Source organism: Neodiprion lecontei, chromosome 6, assembly GCF_021901455.1.
Source record: "Neodiprion lecontei isolate iyNeoLeco1 chromosome 6, iyNeoLeco1.1, whole genome shotgun sequence".
Classification (NCBI taxonomy): Eukaryota; Metazoa; Arthropoda; class Insecta; order Hymenoptera; family Diprionidae; genus Neodiprion; species Neodiprion lecontei.
In genome coordinates, this window is record NC_060265.1 from 28,531,967 (window position 1) to 28,554,725 (window position 22,759).

General features: G+C 40.8%; 1 long non-coding RNA gene across 1 annotated transcript in view; it reads right to left on the minus strand.

The window, feature by feature from the left end:
* LOC124295119 overlaps positions 1-21,700 on the minus strand; it is a 35,746-nt gene extending 14,046 nt beyond the window's left edge. The window contains exon 1 of the long non-coding RNA XR_006905024.1: positions 21,353-21,700. This is a non-coding gene — a long non-coding RNA (uncharacterized LOC124295119). The remainder of the gene's footprint in view (positions 1-21,352) is intronic.
* Positions 21,701-22,759: the final 1,059 nt, after the last annotated feature.

Here is a 22,759-nt window from a genome sequence, read left to right on the forward strand (position 1 = left end):
GCCGGATGCCGCTATAGTTTGAGTGACACGCTTCCGGTTTCCGTTTCCGAACGGCCATCTTGCTACCGGTTTAGATTTCCTGAGGGTGCCCCTCTCGCCCAGCAGCCACCGTCTCCGGGGTTGCAGCCCCGAGGGTCAAGCCGCCAAATATTAATGCCGATTTTACTCGCTGCGACGCGAATCGTCGGTAGGTAGGAAGTTACGTCACATGATTGCGGCACAGATTTTGGACGCGTGACGAATCGGGTTAGAATATGTCGGTTATTCAAAGAAAAATAAACTCGAAACACGGCTTAGCGATAAATCTAAAACGAATCGCTGTAAACACGATTTACAACATCGTTGGATCAACGATCAATTTTTCATCCACCTGAAAATCTTCGACGTCTTTGCGGATTGTACCGAGTGGGAATGAACTTCTGGAATAAGGTTTGCCTTTTGGATTTTTTGCCGAAATTGGTTTGGATCAAAATTTTTATCACAAACGCAACGACGAAAGTTTGTTGAAAAGTAATTACTTCAAGGTACATCAGCAGTGAACGTAGTTTTAAAAAGTAAAAAAATGCCATTATTTAACACAAGAAAAATTAAAGCGTGTAATTTATTCCAAGTCAGTAATTTGAGTTCGATTTGGTTGAACACTTTGCGCTTTGAATGTTCAACATGAGTTTGTTGAGAGAGATCAATTCTCTAGGATGATTAATAGATGATTGTTTCAAAAGTGCGTTACCGAGAGGATTTGTATGGAATATTTTTTATTCCAACTGTGCAATGATTTTTTAAAGTCAACTCCAGTTCCATATTGTAGGATCTGGAACAACGAATAAAATTCGTATGTGTTAAAATGCTTTTGGCCTTCTTTTTCACCCCTTTTTAGTTCTGCCTACTCCGACTCTTTTTGATAATTTTACATTTACAAATTAGAAGTAAAGTTGTTTACGCAAATTTATTCCAACGTCGAGCCATCGTTTCCCAAACCAGAAGCCACTTGAAAAATGAAAAGTTTCATAACGCTGCAAATGCACGCGTCGGTTTCTGCACGTTCGAAAATATCTTAAAATGTTTCCGAACTAAAAATTTATCTCGACGTTTGTTACTTTATCCCGAACCGTTTATGCTCCAAGTATCACGAGCCGAATATCCGAGTTTATAAAAGGCATTGTAAAAATACTTTATCCGCTGACCTGGGATACCAAAAGGACACCATCTCGTTGTCCAGTAAAATCCTTTTGCTTCCCACGTGCACGTCAGTCCGTTTGGATTAATAATGTCCTTAAAATTATCAAGGCTTATGGCTGAATACGTCCAAATCGTTAAGTGAGTTTTAAATAAGTGAAAAGTTACCTAAAAGCTAGTAAGAAACCAATAAAAGCCGCATGTACGTACAAAAAGTTCACTCGAAATGAAACACAAAATCACAGTTAACAATAGTTGTGGATATATTTATGTATATATTTAAAAATAACCGCCAATTGGCAAACTGTGAAAAATCAGTATAACAACGAGACAACGTACAAATTCTCATTCCTTTTTCATCTTTTCGTCGCCGAAGAAGAGAAAAGAAGCGCCGAGGGTTGTCCCTCTTGAATCTGGTGTGGATGGTACGAAATGCAGCTGTCGAGATAAAAGATCGGAATGATTGTCGAATATGTTTGACGCTGCTTATCGTAAACGCGTATCAATATGTGGCCATTGAACGATCCTATCTCGACGATCTCGACTTTCATTAATCATCCCTGCGCTACTTGTGGTTGTATACCAATGCGCGTAAAATAAAGTGCATGGAAAGTCCAATTTCGCGTTGGACTGATCGGGCCAACTTCGCTCCAAAGACACTGGTCTCTGTTTTTTGGAGAGCAGTTTCGAAGCGAGCGGCGTGCGAAATGTTACAAGGTTCGCGGATGATCAAGTTCAATTAAAATATGATACCGCTTGTATCGGAAAATATTCCACTGTAAGTTACTTGAACTTGAATACACCGAAGGAGCGATCAAGCGACTTGTTTTATTGCATTTTGAGCCGGATCGACGGGTCAATTACGTATCTTTGACGGATTATCGAGTCGAATGAACTAACAATTTGTTGCGAGAATGTCGAAGCGATTTTACAGAACCGAATCATCGAGACTGGTGACATTTATGATACCTACGGATTAACACTCGATGCGAACTTCTCGAGCGACGGTTGAACAATCAGCCAGATTCCGCAAGTGCCAGATTATCCAAAAGCGCAAGCGAGAAAAAATGATCAGGCGCAAATTGCAGATGTAATCTGCAACTATCGGATGGCAATCGCATAAACGACTCGGAATCGCATACCGGACGATATTTATCAACGAGTAATTAATATTCGCTACTCGGCGTAGAGCAAGCTAAATGTACCAGTCACTGACCATCATTCGTTGTACCCGTTCGATCCTTGATTCTAAAATCTACCAAAAACTAAATGTCTATCATCTAACCGTCCATCAATTGGTTTTAGTCATCGAAAACTTCACAATTTGTGACGTCAATTCATAATTATGTCAAATAAAAGTGTCAAAAACTGTTAAGTTTGCCTTACAGACTTTTTGCAAAAAGATTGTTTCCCCCAAAGTAGATACCGCTGATCTATCCTCTCTATAAACATGAAAAAAAAGTCCTAACACCAGAATTACAAACGAAAGCTTGCGTACATCGACGGCTTGTTTCAAAGCACTTAAAAATGGTTCAAAGTATGTTACTATCATTACTATTATTATTATTATTATTCGATCGTCAGTCTACGACGGCTGATTTTATTCGAAAGATTATCTCGACGAACACTCAATGCACGATTATCTCCGGACGAAATTAATCCGGAGTATGGATTATTTTGTACGAGCCCGCAGCCTCCTGAAGGACCGAAATGAAGTTAGTTCGTCCTTTGGTTGTCGGGACGAGACGGACGATGACGATGCGAAGTAAATGGACCGGACGGCGGGCAGCATATGCCGCGGATGACCTCCGCGATTGAGATTGAGACGGGGTATGGTCGCGATTTAGTGTATAGGTGGTGAACGGCTCTCTGCCCACTCGACCGGAAGTCGCCGATAACATTGACGCCATTGGTGCCTCTGCGCACCCTGTACTGTGATTTATATGACCACCGGTTATCTCGATTTGGACATAGTCCGTTACTCTCAACTTACTCGCGGGCCATTCGCGTCTCTGTCCCTAAAAAGCTCCGAGGTGACGGAGAAGCTCGACTTGACGTTGGCCTGTCAAGGATCACATTCGGGTGAAGTTTTTTTAACAAGTCCGAAGTCAGTAACGTTGGAATAAATCGTTGTACAATTTTTAAACGATTTTCGAGAAGTTGGCTTTTCAGAAAATGAACGTAGCTTCTTTTTTTATGCTTTACTAACTTCAGAAATTGAACTGTTACTAACTTCGACATCATGTTTTTAAGACACTTTAATATTTTTAGTCACATTTTCGTTTCAACAAGTTTTTCAACCGACTCTAAGTGACGTGAATTTTCAATTTTATACTTTTTATTAGACACCTCGGTAGTTTAATTTCGAAGATGCGATAACGCAAGAACTTGTCGTTACATTTACAGTCAGAGTTTCAAGTATCTTAAAAAAAAAAGAAAAAAAAAAAATTCAAAATAACAAAAAGATAAAATAAATAAAAATTATCAGCACCTCGATCAAACATAATTAAATTACTGAAATTCCATTTCCAGATAACAATACCGAATATTTTGTTTCAAAAAAAAAAAAAAAAAAAAAAAAGAAGAAGAAAAAAACGAAGAGAGAAAATTTGGCCTTCGCAGAAGAGCAAGCGTAGCAAGTAAAATCGAATGAATAAATAGGAAAAGTGATTCGATTTTGTCCAACAACGAACTGCGCGTAACAACGCGGAGTGAATTGTGCTTGAGATTTAGGAGAGGCCGGATAGTAGTGCAGGATATAAGCGGAATCTCTGCTCGTGTATGCGTGTATCTATATAAAAGAGAATTTTGACCCTACGGAAACCGACCAATAAAACACCCAGAGGAAAGGGAATACACCCCCGACTGTAGCATATTGTCAAGGTTTTTTCGGTTTCTTTCTCTCTTCTTTTTCACCCCCCTCTTCTCTATTTTTTCTTTTTACGTTTGTACTCGTTTCCATCTCTCTCTCTCTCTCTCTCTCTCTCTCTCTCGTGCTCTCCTTTCATTCCAAGAGCGTGGTGCACACCCCTTCGATTACATTCGGAAATATTAGGGGACGTCCCGCCGTTCGACAACTATCAATTTATTTTCTGTTATTGATTGGCCATTCGTACCTTGCATGTATATTCGCTGACCCTAGTTGCAATTTAGCCTTTTTTTTTCTCTTATTTTCCCCGTTTCTTTTTCACCATTTATTATGCGCTAACTCTGCTCACGTGGACAGATTTGACGGAAGGGATATTCGCACTTTTTGCAAGAATTTGGAATCAGCGTTTGGACAAATGCAAGCTTGAAATGTAATTGGATGATACTGGTAATACCGTGAAAAAAAAAAATCACTCGTCGCAAAGTTTATTCATCGCTGCTCGTCGATTGTTGTATAAAAATAATGTAAATTTTTTCATAAAATGTTAGAAAAAAAAAGACAAATATAATTTCAGCTTTTGTACGCGATCGAAATTCCTCAGGTTCACGTAAATGCGTAAGAATTGGTACGTTTTTTCTCTCTCTTTAAATCGTTCATCGTGTCTTCGTAGTTATTATAATTATTCGAGTTCGATATTTTGCTTTCGATATTTTCATCCCTCGATTCGCTTCCCGTCGTCTTCTATTTTCTGTCAAATCAAAAATCTGACGTTATACTCGTTCTGCGGTGTATAAAAAAGAAATATCTTCCATTTCCTTTCAACACAAACAAGAATTCTGAGTATATACGTGAATACGTAGACACTCGTTCTAACCGGAAAAATATCGGTAGACTCGAGCGTATTTACAAGCTAACGCGAGTTTTCTTTTCTCCTTTTATTCGTTATTGTTCTCTTTTTTCTTCAAAAAAAAAAAAAAAAAAAAAAAATAAGAATAAAAAAATAAAATAAAAAGAAAAAAGAAACTTTCGTACACAATACGATTGCTCGAGTCACCGTCGGAGGCAACGCGCGGGTATATGTTCAAGGTATAGAGAGAAGTTTTAGAATTGAAAAAGTTTAGGGAAAAGTTTTTCCGTCTTCCAGTCCCCCCGTCGTCTTTTTTATATCCTCGGATAAAGCTCTGCGACTGACTGACCTCTCCGGTCGGACGTTCGCAGCTTCGTTCTCTACGTAAACCGGAAAAACCCAGTGTCCGGGGCCTAATTGGACCTTGTTGAAGTCCCTTTAATTCTCAAGAGAGAGAGAGAGAGAGAGAGAGAGAGATAGTGAGAGTGTGAGAGGGAGAAAAAGTTTGAGAAGAACCGTCCTCGTCCTTCGATCGATAATTCATCGATAAAGAAATGAAAGTGTTGAATAAAAAATCAAAATTTGGAAAACATTCGCGTACAATACTGGTGAAAATTGGATGATCAGTAACGAACGAAGCAAAAACAACCGAGAGAAGAAGAAGAAGAGGGAAGAAAGAAAGAAAAAAAAAAAAGAAAGTAAAAATGAATTAAATCTCCGTGCGCGGTTTTATTGATTAAGTAATCTTAATACATCGGTGGGCCGCAGTGTACCATAAAGAGACCGGAACCGGAAGCGATCAATTCTTACGGCGAATATGCTTTGTCGGTGGTCGGTGAATTTCGCTTTGATTAATTTCACTCCCCGCGTTTTTATGCCCGTCCTCACACATCCTCGCCGATGCATATATACGCGTATATATGTATATAAATTTAGGTATATACACACACGTGTGTGAAACTCGCTCCCGCCAAAAGTTATTATTTGTCAAACTCCGTGCGTTATGTACCTACCTTAACCCGCTCTGGCACTTATCCAAACCATATATCACATATTCCGCGCATTGGTGAAGAAATTTATTGAGAAACTAGACGATTTCAATTTACACCCCACACTGTTGCAAAATGTATGCAACTGCGGAGTACAAATATGTTGCGTAACACTGGACCGAAATAAATTTGTCCTATTTTTGCCACTTGGCGTTATTCGGCTGAGCCTTTGATTCAAAAAAAATTCTCTTTTCTTCTCCTTTACTTTCGACTAATTTTTGGAAATCGTATAAATTCTCCGTCGTTTATCGACGATTTTATTTTCGCGTAAAAAACCCGACGAAAATATCAAGTTTTGAGGAAAAAATCGAGAGGTGTCGAAGAATTCGTTACTTTCTATACTACGGTTAACACTGAGCTGTGGGACAAGGGATGGTTCATACGCGGGCGTAATCTGTTTTCATAGAAAATTAACTGTAACAAACGACGTCTGCGGAGGTTGGGTAGACGTAGCAGTTATAATTTGAGCGACGTACGGCATACGCATCGAGTATACGTATAAACTCGCGTTCCCGCAACCCTGAAAGGTCGTGCGACCATCGCTGGTTCGAAGGGCGAAAATGTAGAGCGGAGGGATGCGCGATAGGATGTGCTTTTGTGTACGGGCCGGCGATAATGCGCGCTTACCGCGACCGAACCGGAAGTACACTTTTTAACGAAAATAAAGAGCATCGAAAGTGAAAAATAGAAAGTAAAAAATGAACGGACACGTGCGGCACACGAGGCGTATATTATTATTACGGAGGGTGACAAGAGGAAAAGGCACCGGTAGCCAGGGTCACGTGACCGGAACTACCATCCTAATTGATATCGACTATCTTCCTACACCGCATATCCCGTTCGGCCTACGCTCGGCCGTATCATTCGGCTTTGAATTTTCATCGACACTCGATGCTGTGCATCGCGCAAAATTTCCGTCACGCTGGATTCTCGACGTTCATTATCGAATTTTGACGAGGACAAAGTGCGATTGTTCCGGTATCGATGATCGGAACGATGTCGCCCGATTTCAATATTCAGAAGTCGAAAATGAAGGAGGAAAATAACGGGGTCCGGGTATCTGGAAAACGGAAACTTTGAGTTACAGTTCGGAGTCCTGACGTTTGATGAGAGCGCGTGTCTCTCGCCCCTGCACGCGTATCGTCTCTCTTATTGTGTACGGTCGAAGGTTCGATTGGACAAACAGGAGTCTTGGTTAAACACAAGTTAACACGCTGTTAGCTCCCTTCTCCAACCCGCCCAATATATGTACAGGGGTTAAGTATGATCAAACAATAGAATGCGATATCATTCTCGATATTTAACGTTGAATATCAACCTTTCGACTCCCCGACGGGCTCTAAGCACTCCTGATCCCACCGCTGGCACCAATTTCGTTAAGTCAACGCATCCTCGTTCCTGCCGTCGCATAACTTTATGTATAAATATATATATTAATATACATACATTCCGGGGGTGATATCTGAGCTTTGGGGTCCAGTTATCAAATGTCAAGTGGCGCTGACGGAAGGCTGTGGATTTTATAAAAACGTTGTAACTCTGACGCAGAACAACGGTAGAGAATAAAAGGAAAAAACCGTAGCAGAGAAAAAAACAATTGTCCGATTTATGCAGGTTTGCAAAATTCTTTTCAATCTTTGTCCAGAGTGAATTGTTTGTGAATAATTTACTCGCGTTCTGGTCAAAGAGAGAGAGAGAGAGAAAGAACGCGAGTGAGAGAGAAAAACAACTAGAATCTGAGTGAGAATACTTGGAGGGTGGGAAAAGTTTTGATAGAATAAAAAGAACTACTTGACTATTTTTTCTTCGTATCTACCATTTTTTTTTTCTTCGGTTTCTTATTCTGTTACGAGATACGGGAAAAAGGATATTTCAAATCCAACACCGTGTGTATCTGTAAGGAAAGCGAATATACCTGTTACAGGACTGATCCTGGTGCATCGATATATTTTCTTACATCGTGTTTACACCGTGTGTTGAACCCAGCATACGTGTTAACCAACGTACGAACACCAGTGTTTATTTCTCCACGGATTTACGCGGCGTAAAGGTCTTGAAAAAATAAACCGACGAGGATTATAAAGGATGTCCTTAGAACGGATGCATCGAACGAGTCTGACGATTTTCGAAACTTGTACGGTGGCGTATCGAAGCGGAATTCGGCACGATTCCGATAATTTATCCAGGTCAAAGTCAATTTTGAAAAACTGACCGCGATTTTGCGACGTAAATTTATAATTTTACAAGCGAATGTACGTCATATGTCAATTACAGTCGCTCGTCTGTTCGCTACCGATCCACAGCCTGCGTCAAAAGTGTCGATAAAAAACCGTGACTGATTTCGAGGATCACCCCAATCACTTCTACGATGGTTATACAAGGTGATGGGTACGCGTGTGCGAGAGAGCCCGTTTTGCGCTTGGATGGGTGGACGACCGTGTGTCCGACAAGCCATCCCACGCCCCGAGGGGTTACTTAGTGCGTGACAACGAGGCTGACACGCGTGCTGACCATTAACCGATGGTTACACTGATATTCCAACGATTCCAGAGAGTCGGCAATGGGCCCAAGGCTCTTTCGCCCATCGACCATCAACCCCGCGACTTTGTCCGCCTTGTACTCCCGGAGTGCAATTTTTTTAAACAACGAGGAAAAAAATAACCGTTCCTTTTTTGTTGGCTACACTGAGTAATTATTTATCACTTGAATTCGTTTACGGAATTATTGTTTATTCATTTTTGTTCAAAGCAGCACTTACATTGCTTTTTAATTATCGTCTTCGATTATGTACACTGCGAAAAATTTCATTTGTTACGGTAACTAGAAAAATTCGGTAAAATAGGTATCGTATATTATCACGCCACGTATCGATTGATTAAATCAAGTAGTATTCGGTTGTGAATTTATTCGGGAAACGATATATGACACAAATTTATCGTCAATGCGCAACGATTTTACACGTAAGTACGAGGAATTCGACTGAGTATGAAAAGGAAAATATCGAAAGATCCAAGCAATGCAAAACTGCACGACAAAACGCAGCTCTTCTTTTCGTAGAAAATTTTCGGAAAGAAAATTGTAGACTGTTTGAAAAAGCGAAGGGAATCCACGTCCCGCAGGGTGTGGAAGTAGCATTTTGAGGTATTAGCCGGAGCAAAACGTTTTCTTCCTCCGGTTGTCGCAGCCCGGGTGGTGGTGGGATTATCCGGGATTTTGGAATCGTTGTAAGTCCCATTGGCGAAGGGCGTCAATGCGTTCATGCCTTACTCGTACCGTATCTGTATAAATATGTACAAAATAGCCCCATGATCGAGCCTATTTCTCGCTCAATTTCACCGCTGTGGAATCCACCATTATACACCTATACGATATATACAACACCATAATACATCACTCGGACAACAATTTTTACAACGAATCGTAAGCCTGGTCTTTTCAGAAGTCCTTTCAGGACGTGATGAAGATCGACGGCGGTGTAAACTTTCGTCGAATTTGACAAAATCGAGGAAAATCCGCGATTTTGAGATCGAGACGCAACTTGAGGTACAAACGTAGCACATGACGTGGATTTTGGCGCGGGTCTTCGATAATCGATGGTTTCATTGACTAGAATTGATGTAAAGTACATGCTCAGGACTGACCATCGTACTTAAAAAATCCTTTTTTAAGGCCACGTATCTCAAAACGAAAAAAAAAAAAAACGGAACCTTTACAGGATCGCTTTGTTGTCCGCCTGTCCGTTTGTCAAGACCTTTTTTTTCAGGAACGGGTAGAGATACAAAGTCGAAATTAATACCAATAACTAAGGTCCGCGTTCCCTTGGAGGTGTAAAAAATTCAAGCCTCTGAGTCAACGCAATCAAAAGTTACGGTAATTTGTATGACATATTTTGATACTCGTCAAAACCTACAGGTTGCTTCACGTTGACCTGGAAACACGAAATTTGGAGAAAAGCAATTATGTCTCACGTCACGAGTAAGTGGATAAACTCCAAAAATAATTGACCTTTAATTACAAGGCATAAAAAAAAAGCAATTAAATATATTTAATTTTCTCTAGATACGAAAATTCTCATTCAACAATTAAACGCATTGCCGATGAATAGAGGCCAGATTCAAATCCGTGTACAATCTAAAGCCTTGAAAGAATGAAAACTGAAAGAAAAAGATGAATGGAAATCAGTGAAATTCGTCAGAGTTTCGAAAGAAGATTCGTAAGAAGACTCAAAAAAAAAAAAAAAAAAAAAAGGTAAATAGGCGGTATTACGGGACTGTTAGCGAATCTCGAACGCCCGTTAGGATCGTTCTCCGTTCGCCAGGGGGAATCGAGGGTCCTCCTTGTAGTTTTAGGGGCTAGAAAGCGTCGCGGAGGTGAATTCGAGGGCATCGTTTAGACGCGCGATAGGCCAGCCATACAGCCAGGCGGCCACCGAGCAACCTTATACCTTATTCTCCTACGTGACACACGCTAGGGGTGGTGGCCTTTCAACCCTCACCTGGGCAAAGGCGTGGCCTGTGCGACAGTGGTCGATATCGCTGCCCGGGAAACACACCCCGATGCGCGGCTCGAAAAAAGACACCGAGTGAGACGAAAATAGCGGAGAATACGAGCGCGGCGTGAAGAGGATATTTTTTTTTTTAAACATTGATCAAGAAGAGTCGTGGAGAATTAATGATTCGTTTTGCGGAACGCGGGTGATCAAGAAAAGAAAATAACGAATTTGTGCGAATGAAATTCGTTGGATGTAAAATATTTTTACGCCAATTTGGATCATTTGCGATTTATAAAACGTGGATAAAACAACTTGCTGAACAGAAATTTTTAAAAAAATATGTGTCAACTTCACACAGTGCGATTAGAAATTGATGAAATTTTCAAAACAAAGTTCTCAACTTTTTTGACTCGTTGAAAATTTGTCAAAGAAATGAATCGAAATCGGATTTTGAAAATGATTGGGCGGCGATGAGAAAATAGATAATAATAATAATAATAGTTTGTTAACTCGTGCTCAGCGATTATAACGACTTGCCTACTATTGAGAAATAAACGTGTGATACGATAAATTGTATCAAGAAAAGCAATTTTTTAACGATCGAGAAAATAATTGCTATCCAACGTAAATGACGAATGATTTTCTTTCAAATCAACGAGTTCTTTGGATAAAATTATCTTTCTCTTTTCAGTCGTGGGGTCGATGATCACAGGATGGGGGAATGGATTTCGGTTACACGGTTTTACGCCTCCGTGGCTTTCGAATCATATCGCCGAATCAGCACCGAAGACAATGGCTTGCTTTTATACGTATACCGAGGTATGACGGACAGCTCGCTATTACCGGGCGTCCGGTAACAGAATCCAGCACTTAGCGTCGTGACTGGTCCTATCCTAGCTTAACACCCGTGATCGTGCATCGCATAGAAGCCGGAGGCGATTTCAGGGATCGCGAGGAGCGATGTAACGCGTTATAAATCGCAACGTTTCGATAAGAAGGCTTGCAAGGTGCGAGAGAATTTCAACTTTCTTAGCTAACGAGCTTTAAAGCGTTCCTACCGCTTCTCTTCGCCGGCTTAATTAACTCCGTTTAGGGTTAAGCTCCTCCATGCGCAGCTGTTGCAAGTGAAAATATAAGGCGGGATTATACGTGGGTTGAGAATTCAATTTACGCTGCAGGGTGAAGAAGGAAAAACAGTTTACACAATTTACCTTCTCTTCGCCGCTATTCGCTTATTCGAACATATTTAAGTAAGCGGGCTCCGGACCGATTTCTACGGAAAGTTAATTACGGCATGCAAAAGCGCAAATTGGATATTTGCTTTCTGATAAGAATGACCGTAAATAATCGATTATTTTTCCTCACAGACCGTTTTTTTTTTTTTTGAATTTACTCACACGAACAATGCAGTAAAGTGTCAATTTATGTGATTAAAGTATCGATTATTATTATTCTCTTGCTCACAAAGTATCTATTCGACTGCACAACAAGTGAAAGATAAATGAACATTTTCACCTGAAATTGAAAAATATTTTCACCGAAACTGTAAATTATGAAAAAACTTTTCCGCTATTAAGACTATATACTGAAATTTACGAAATTTTTGTTTCACATGTACCGTATCACGAAAAAAAAAAAAAAAAATTAGGAAGTAATCGATTAATCGATTAGTTTTCACCGAATCAATCCAGTCGTGTTCGATAATTTTTTTTTTTTGTCTTTTTGGTCTGGATTAATCGATGCATCGATTATTTTCGGCTCAACGGTCGTCGCTAGCTGCGCAGCTCACAATCAGGAAAACAACTGACCAAGGTGTGGAAACGGAATCAGGATTTTTGGTTATATCCTAGTTTACGCCGTTGACAAAGGGGAAATTTTCCGCGTTTAAAACCCATTTCCTCGAGAATCAGAGTACAGTGGCGTGCCTTTGGTTCCGTGAGCATCCCCGCGCCTCTCCGGGCCCTTTGTATCATCCCTTAAACGCCCTAAACGTTCGACAATGAAAACTCGGCGACAATGAAACATCCGGCCAATTGTCGTACTTCTCTGTATGTACGCATGACGCACAATATACAACGTCCATTGACGGAAAACGCCAAAATGCCAAACGACAAACTGCCCGCTACCCGCCCCGTGTAATTGCGGTTTTGTATACCACCTATATCGACACCGTGCACAGGTACGGTCATCTTCTTTTTCTACCTACCATGGATTTGATTCGCTTCCGGTATTCGCGCAACCCGATTCGAGGAAATTCGCGACTTTTTCGGTTCTGCAAGGAAAAATTAACGTCCGCGGACTGCGGTTGAGGATCCATGTGACGTAAAAACTTGATGAAAGAAAGGATTGAAAGGTCGGGTCTGATTGAAAAAATCACTGTGCTGCACAGGGACAAAATTACATATCGCTAACATCAAGGAATCACATTATTCTGTCATTTTTTAAAAAAAATTTTTCTTGTTTTTAAGGAAAGTTTCATGTTTCTCGACCGAACCTGATGAGCAATGGTTTATTTTATCCATAATTGAATCCTCCACAAATCGACTGAGTTGAATATTGGATGACGATAACGCATTTCTTGCTAAGTCATAAGTTTATCATTCGTAAATTATAACGATTTAATATATAAAACATTTTCAACGAACCGACGAACTCAAAAAAAAAATCTCCCCAAGACGATTTGGTAACGAATTCATTAGCGAACGATACGAGCCGCTTGTCGCTATTTACCGATTGATAAAAATATATTTCTAACTGAAATTCAGTGTTGTAAAATAATTATCTGAGTCACAGAGACATTTTTAATTATATTTATTTCGATTAGCGGTGCTTAAAGCCTTTTTCTGTTACACAAAAATTTTATTCCGACACATTTTCGATCCGACATCCTGTAATCTTAAAAACATGACGAGATAATATGCCACAGATTTATACTCAGGCTATAAAAATCACTTTACAAAGGTACGGAAGTTTCTCCGCACTAGCAAAAAGAGAAAAAAACAACAACTAAAAACAGCAATATCGAATCTTGTCAAAATTTCATTATCCCTTCCAAATCGTCATCGATCTGACCTGGCGGAAGATCAGCCCTAAAATTTTTCGGAGAAGCAGCAGCAGCGGCATCAGCCATCGCCCGTGTCTTTTTTTTTTGTATGTTTTTTTTCTTAAAGGTTTAAAGGGCGCGAAGGCCGGTAGCAGAAAATCGGCGGTTAACAAGGACACGCCTTTTCGAAAAAGGTCCACGGGTTCATTCCGTTGCCTCGGTGAAATAGTTCGGGGTTCTTAAATAGATTCGAACGACGTGTCGGCGATTCGTCGACGTCCCTTCAGCACGTTGCATTCCCCTATCTACACGTACACACACACACACACATATATATATATACTATATGCCAATAATAATGCAGCGATGAATGCACCAGGAGATGCACTCTTAACGTGTGCGCAAGTTCGGCTGCAAACCACGCAACAATCGTAGAACACCGCCAAGTTCCAGGTGTTCGAACTGCAGTGTCAAAGAATAAAAACTAAGAAAAAAAACGAAAAGAAAAGAAGAAAGAGATCGTTTTGATTTATTGCCTAGACTGGAATCGATTCGAAAATTCACGCCCTAAACACACGAACCGAGGCTAAGGAATTTCGACTTTGGTATTAGATCGATGCAAAAATGATACGAGTTTGAAGTTCGTAACGTTAATGTACTTGACGATGCATATTCGATGCAAAAAACGTGACATCGTAAGTTCGATATTGTTTGAAATTCATTAATCTGTAATTAAAGTGAAGCGTGTTCATGTTGTGCAGACTAAACTTTTAGCAAAATCGTTCGTAAATATTGAGTTGACGAGTTCCGTCTCGATGCTTCGTTGCGTTAACGATTTTCACTTCAACGTTGTGAAATGATCTAACGGAAGTCTAGAAACGATTTTTATCGCAATGGTAGATTTTACTTTAAGGGAGAGTAAATTAGAGCGGGAATAACTGCACATCGGGCCGTTTCCTTATGTAACATATTACGGACGTCTGCCGTGGTATAATGGCGGGAGGGGTCCGGCAATAAATGGAAAAGGCAAGCTAGCCGGAAACACGAGGAAAATGCACTTTTCCAAATGAAAACATAAAAACGTCCGTCGAATTACGCGCTCGGTCGAGTCCAAAATTCGCTTAGCTACACACGCCGGATCAAACCTTGTTCCTATAATGCAGCTCTGTGCTGTGGCGTGAGGCGTGCGTGCATTTCGGTGATTGAATACGACCCAAACCGACTGTTCAAACACCTTTTTAAACCGCTTTAAAACCGTTGTGGTTTCAATTTCACGCCCTGCAGAGGGACGAACCGCCATCGGAAGTTATCGGGACAATCATAACAATAATAATAATAATATAAAAAAGGGAAATAAAAATTTTCAAAGTTTCCGAAAGTCGGGCCCCACATTTTGGATTCGTCAAAACTTGTCTGTAGGTACTATAAAATTTTAAACGAAACGAATAAATTCGAGGATATTCCGATCGATTCGGAAAATTTTCGTGTTGCTCTTGGAAGTAAATTTGTTTCGTTATATCGTATGGGTATTATTTATTGCAATAGAATCGTCTTGATACGGGGTATAGTTCGGTGGAGTTTTTCTTGTGGTTGACGGGTAGAAAAATTTTGAAGAAAAATGTTATTCCTAAGGGTATTCCGAGTGTTTGATAATGACAAAGAAGGGAATGTGCATAAGTATTCCGTGACAATTGCACATTTCTTTTTTTACAAAGCAGATGCAACCCTGTCCGTAGTTCGGAACGAAGACTCGTGGACGAAGCGGGTCGGGGTTGAAGTTCCGAATTTGAAAAGATCCGAACGCGCCTGATTCCGAATTATTTGACGGTGAAACTTGAGGTAAAGAAAGCAAACTTTTACGAAACGATAAAGTTTCGAACCGATTCCGGAAATTTGAGTTACGATAGAGCAAGTTTCCGATAGAGCAAAATTCCGTCAATTAAAATATACTCACACAGCGTAGTTTACTCAACGACTGGGTGTGAAAAATCAGAAAAACCGAAAATCGGAATTACCAGGATTCCGAACGTAAAAATATGGAAAATCCGCAACAAATAAAGATCAAAGTGATGAAATTTCACCAAGCCGAAAATTCACAGAGCTGAAAATCTTCGATCATTCGGAATTTCGATGTTTCAGACTTTTAAATTCCCTCATTTTCGCACTTTCGTAGATGACTTTGAACTCCGGGTCTCGTACCGTTCGAAACTTAGATGTTTGATTTCCTTGCGTCAAGTTTCGCGAGCTAAAAACTTGAAAATTCATAATTTCAACACCGTCGGAAGCAGCGTGAAAATTTTTCATCGAAAAAGCAGCTTCGGCTTGTCAGCGAAACTGTAATAACCCAGAGCTGTCGAAGCTCCGAAAGACGAGCGGCGGGTGTAACAATGGTGTATAAACGGAGGCGCTTTAGGGAACACAGGTCGGAGGATTTGACGAGCGATCCCGCGGGATCGAGCAGCGGCGTTAATATCGGCGGCGGTCCTCCAGGCGGCTCACGGTTGCAGGAAAGGCAAGGCAGGCACCCTTTTAGCGCAGCTCGCCCCCCGAAACGTCAACGCTAATTGATATAAACGTAGTTTGTAATATACATGTCATACCCCCGGCGATTCGACCGCAGTGCAGCACGGGAAACGTTGTAAGCCTCGTATACGAGCTCGCTTGGGTTATTACCGGGCGAAGCTGCGTATCGGCGTCGCAGCCGCCTGCGTGTGTCCTGGAGGGTAACCATAACCATGGGTGCCGAAATTTCTAGGCGTGTATCTATCGTTGACACTGAACTTAGCGCCGAGACTAATATCACGGACCCCTGAATATATATTAGCATCTCAAAGCCGTGGGAGAGATCGGAGGATCGGCTTATACGGAGTTATTATATGTAGCTGTTGTGTTTCGTTTTTACAACGCGGTTGATTTTCGCTTTTTTTTTTTTTTCTTCCTACTTGCAGTTTTTTTCCATAGCTCAAGCGCGAGTTGTGAAATCTGTCATTTTTTGGTTTAAAAAAAAAATATTCACTGTTTTCAATTTTGACAAGTCAAAGTTGGGTAACGGACGATCGAATTCCTTTCGATATTGCGCTTTATTTTTTTTTTTTTTTATCTTGTATCGTCTTGATCTGAATAAGGGAATTCACGAAGGGTTTCACGCCGGTGAACTTGAATTTCGTTTATCAGGAAGGGAGGAATTGCGAGCAAAGACAAATGTAAGATCGATCGGAAAGTCGTTGAAATTGGTTGGTTAAGCGACGCACTCCGTGAATCGATCGTAGAATTGATGGGATGTGAGCCAATTTACCCGGCGTTCTAATATAGAGTGAAATTTGGCTTCGCATGGTCTACTAGGTAGGTGAAAGCATGCATCGAGGGTGTCGACGAGAAGAGAGTCAAGTCGAAGGAGTCCAACGTGTGGCCTATAAACGTATTCATGGCCCTCGGGGGGGATCGGAATGACGTCATGAAATCAGAGTCAATATGAAAGTTTGCGAGGTAATAAAGATTGATGGGTTTTAATTAAACGCTTAATAAAAACGCTGCCGAGCGGCGCCTTCGGTGCCGAGGATCGCTTTGTGTAACAATGGCAAAGGGATTGAGTCGGTATTGTGGTTAAAAAACGATCGACGGAACGTCGCTGCCGAGATGCAGCTGAAACAGCGATATTGACGGCGATATACGCGACGAAAACAAAAAAAAAAAAAAAAAATAGAAAAAGAAAGTGAAACAACAGGCTGACGGTAATTATTACTTTTTCATACATCCAAATGAGAAAAGTAAATCCCAACCTAAACCTTTGCAATCAAAACAAAATTGCTCTGCTATGTTATCGGAAAATGCGGTATTTGACATAAGTACGTAACGGTTTGTAAATAGGTTGTTAATTACTCTGATACGAGCAATCAATGTCAGTACCAGACCAGTAGAGACAGCAGTTTGAATTGTATTTAGTGTTTTCAACGATAACGATTTATAGAATAGAAAGGCGACGATAGAAGTCGAGATTTACGAATAACGTGCAACATTGATCTGTCAATTGTTCGCCTAAATTGGTTGACATTTATTTCCAAGATAAACGTTCAACACTTGATATTCTCCTTTTGATCTTGGCAACTTTCATCCCGTATGCATCGCGAAACGAGGAAGGATTTATTCGGAGCTTTTCTGTACTCGAGGGTGTGAAAGAAGCTCTCGAAATCTGACTGCAGTTTGAGGTTTTCCGCTAGGTTATTATTGGCCGCATTGTCAGGATGAATAACTAGCCGAGAATCATTCTACTCCGTATTATATATATCACGCGAATGCATGCGGAGCGACTTTTGAAAGGCGTGACACATACGATCTTTTATCTTGGGCCATCTGCCCATTGACAAAAGCCAATGGGCGTGAAATATCCCCAGTCTTTTATACCCCGAGATCCATTTCGCTGTGGGTCCGAAAGGTGCGTGCGGAAAATTCTTGGCTCTTTAGGTACCCGTATAGTCCAGGCAACACAAGACGCGAAGGACATGTGCGCTGACAAATTTTCAATTATATCGAGGCCGATTGTGGGCGGGTGAAAAATGGCAGCCACCAAAGGAGCCGGAAACCGACCACCATCGACGAAAGAAACTCCCGTTCCTGCAGGAATCACGAGGAATGCGTTCCACGGAATTCATAATACATAAAATCGAAGTTTTTCAAGCACTCTCGCGATTGATCATGTTTCGTTTTCGACCATTCCGATATTGAAAATACCGAATAACAAGGTAGCGCTTCTTACAGTCTCGCCGCAAGTCATTTTGAGGAGTCTGATGCATCACTGAACGGTTGTCCGGAACACAAAGAGACGCGGTAGCAAAAACTTGACGGACAAAGAGTGGAGAATACAAATATTTTCGGTATACCGATGTCGGCCTCACGGATCGCGGTGTCCTTTTTCCAAAACGGTTTGGTACAGATACAATAAAAACTTGTCGTCCCATCAAACGTTCCACCTCCTCACCCTAAAATAACACCCTCTCCATTTCTGAGTCGGTTATTTCAGGTATGTATAATAATTGGTATCGGGTAGTTCATAGCCCTGTAATAGAAGATTGAGATTTTCTTTTTGGGCCTTACGTGCAGAGCGTCGATCAAGTAAATAAATAATAGGAAGAAAAAAGTGAATCCTTGACCGGGCAATTGGACTGCGATTCGTTACCAGGACGACAGAAGTCGGGATGCTGGTTAACGCCGAGGAAGAATGGCGCGACGTGGAGGAGGAGGAGGTGGATGAGGGAAAGGAGGGAAGGGGGGGAGGTGGGCACCCACCCACCCGAAGGAGAAAATAAGAAAAGCCGTTACGAAGGTTTGCCCGAGGAGGGAAAAACTCATAAGTTTCAATTTAGCAAGGATCAGTGTCTACAGATGAGCTTAGGCTAAAGACGGTCTTATTGATTTTCCCGCATTTGTCTGCAGCCTTCTACCTCGTACACATCCCATCAACCCCCGCGTTATCCTTGCACATCCAAAACCCTACGCACCCATTTACGTCGCCGAGTCGTCGCTCTTCTTGCTGAGAAAAAAGTAAATAAGGATCAATCCATCCTCCTCCTCCTCCTCCTCCTCCTCTATCCGACAACTGATCTGCTGCTTTGCGTTTAAGTGTATTGATTTTTTTCTACAAGCCGACCGACGTTCCAAGATATTTTTTTTTTTTTTGTAACGAGCAGAGAAAATAATCAGCCTTATGTAACGCCATTTAATGACGGTAAGAAAAAAAATTAAATTAAAAATTAAAAAGAGCAGATGGGATCGATTTTCAATGAAGATTTATCCGCACATGTCGTATCGCAATTTACAACATCCGATTCTATACTTTGAACTATGAATAGTTTGAATTATAAATACCCGATTACGGAACGCGGACGGAGTATATAATAACATAGAAGCTGAATCCGGGGAACGGAATGACCGATGTTAATTCCGAGACGTGGATCATCGCGGTTAAATAACAACGTTGATTCATTGTTTGTTATTTTGTCCGGTGCTAATTGGACCGCACAGCATGCGTGATGTGTGTTAAATGCGCCAGGCTGCGACATTGCGCCTCGCAAACTTGGGTCGAATAATATCATACCTGAAACATGTTACATCCGGCTAAATGCACGAGGCATATGTGTTACAGACACAAGAAATTCGGACGTCAAAACAGGTGTTTCCAATAACCCAAAACCCGCGGTCTTGTCGATTTGATTAACGTTTCAGACAAGCTGTCAAACCTGAATAAACGATTTCCGCGATCCTTTGATCCATGAGCGTTGGCTGCAAATGTCCATTCGAGAATCGTTTTCTGTATACTTAGTTGGTGCATAGATTGTGTATACAGTGGCAAACGAGATGGAGGAAAGAGAAAATGAATAAAAATTTTACCATCCCACCGATAGTTGTGTATAATTAGAATCACAGATTAAATAACAAGCCTTGGCTAGGCTTAGAGTGCAGAATTTTTCAGTCTATAAACTGTGAGAACGTAGCTGCGATGTTTGGCAAGCGATGTGTAAAATTGTGCTAACGGGAATTAACGAGCTTTTCGAGCAGTTTCGTACGGACGAGCGTCGATTCGGTCGTAAAAAGTTGAAGCAGCCAGAGAAAAGTAAGAAAAAGAAGTGAAAAAAGTTTTGTATCTTGGATTCAGGATTCTACAGGAAATGCGAAATAGGAAATACTGCGGAGATGTTTGGTAAAACGAGCTGGCATTTGTATTATGTATATTCATGAACGCGGTATTGCGAAACGTGAATGAGAAACGTGTCTAAAATTAAACAAATGACGAATGACGAAGCCCTCCTCGCCCTGCATCCGTGTACCCTACACCTATACATCATAGGTATGTATAACATATATATATATACATATATGCAGATGTCTAGTGCGAAGGTTAAAAACTTCGTCTGCATCGTATAAGCAATATACAAACCGTTTATTTATAGGTCGAATTTATAACTTTATAGATAAGTTTCGTTTCGAGCATCGGTCGTTAAATTCACTCCTTGAGATTCTAGAATACCGTTTTTTCATCAAATTCTCTCAGCAAGCTTGGGTGAAAAACGAATCCCAGGATGAAGAAAAAAGAAATTTGGATTGATCACGGTATGATAATAGAGTTGATTAAGTAATCAAGTTTTTTGCAAACTTTGAGCGTATGAGGAGGTTGGTTAGCCAAAAATTGATATATATTTTTTTTTATTAGTTCTGTGATAAGATAGTAGTGCATTTATCGATTTATTATGTTCGTAAACTAGGAATATGTCATTTCGAGAATTCAACAATACAAAATACAGGAGTTATAAACAAAAGCTACGATATCTATACTTTCTTTAGAATAGCTTTATTAGCTTCATTCGATTTTACTCTACGATGGCTCATTTTATTCAGATGAGCATTCTCTACAAATTCGCTGAAGAAACTTTTTCTCATAAGATTTTGTCATTGTTGAATATCTAATTCTAAAACATTGCACTAATGTTGATTGTGATCAACAAATTGGGTGGAATATCGAAGTGACTACTGGAAAAAAGACGAAAATCTGTCCAAGTGACTTTGTAGAAAATAACATTCAGAATGAAACGAACCATCGTAGGGTGAAATTTATGGAATCTACTGGATCTTTAACCATTCTAAAGCGTTCGAAATGACACGTCGATATTTAAGTTTTTGTTTGTACTTAGTTTTCGTATTTTCCATTTTCGCATTTTCAAAGAGATCTTCGACGAATATAATGAAAAAGTAGGCAAAGGATTGAATAAATGAAAAGTACCAATTTTTGTCCGACGACAAACCTCCTTGACGCGATTTCTCGAAACTCTTGACAATTCCGAGCCTGCGACTTTCAAAATTTCGAATCAACTATTCGCCCGCTTACCTGATAAACGCGGGCACAGCAATTATACGTATACTCGGCTCCCAGGTTTCCCTGAACTTTTAAATTCCTGCGCACGGTGTGGGGGTGCCTTGAGGATCTAATTTTGAAGTGAGACTGAATCCAATACGCGAAGTGGGTCAGCCGGCAAAAAGTAGAATACTCAGTGTTATAACCGACACTCGCGAAACAAAGCTTCTGCAGCTAATTGCAAGTCTGTTATAATGATTTTGAAGTGAGAAAAGAATCAATCCAGAAAGCGGTAGAAACGAGATGAAAACGAACGATAAACAGCGGCGGAAGACTTTGAAGTAAAAATAAAAATCCAAGCCTAGCACTAACCGTTCAAATCATATTTCAGACTCAGCGTCAAGGTCATGCGAAGAATAAAAGCTCGACAGCTCAATCGCGGGAAGATTCAACGAGCTTCCAATCGGAATTCGTGCATCTTTGATTTGATTCGAAAATAAGAACGAAGAACCCCGACGACCTCTGAGATCACGATAAATCAAATGTCTGACAAACCGAAAGCTCGAAACGTCGAGCGCGTGACTAATCAACGAGCTTTGAGCTCCGCGAAATACAAGATTCCGGGGTAAAAGCTCGCTCCGCGTTTACGTCACGGTGTGATCACTGTAAGATCAAGATTCGTCATCGCAGTATCCAAGAATACAACCCGCGGTTAAATTGAATCAAGCTCGAAAGCTCCGAAATCCGAGGGTGAATTAACGGACTGCGAATAATTGGCCGTTGACGTGGCAGTTTGAGCGACGGTTTGTATCAGCTAATTAATACATATTCCATCCGCCGTAAGATCTTGGGCAAATTTCGCAGTGCGCATGACGCGACGTGCGTGATAATACGCTCATAGATCTATGCGGGAGATGGAGGACGTAAAATTAGAACCGTTCGTCGTGGTGGCCCATTATTGCAGCAGAGACGTGGTGGGCAGGTATAACGGGCAATGTCCCTTGCTAACTTTTGAAGGTCAACTAGCCACACTAGCTAGACTAATCTATAACACCGAGTCGGATGGTGGATGGAATATTTACAATTAGATCGATCTTGGCAACGGGGCAAAGAAACGAATCTAGATCTCTTTCTCTCTTGTTCTCTATTTTTCTCACCATCATCCGGACTCCTACATACATGTGTAATTTGTGTGTATACATATATATATATATATACACACATAACAGCGATACGATCAGCGGCGATGAAAGACGAAAGACGGTCGATCAGCAAAGTTGTTGGAACAAGAAAGGAGTTGGAAATATTATATATCTAGGTATCGAAAGCGTTCGGGTATTATTCAAGCCTTAATCTCACGGCCCTGGCCCGATTGAAAATAAATTCAACGCACATCTGACCGTATCACACATTTAAGGTTCTGAAATAAATTATTTGTAT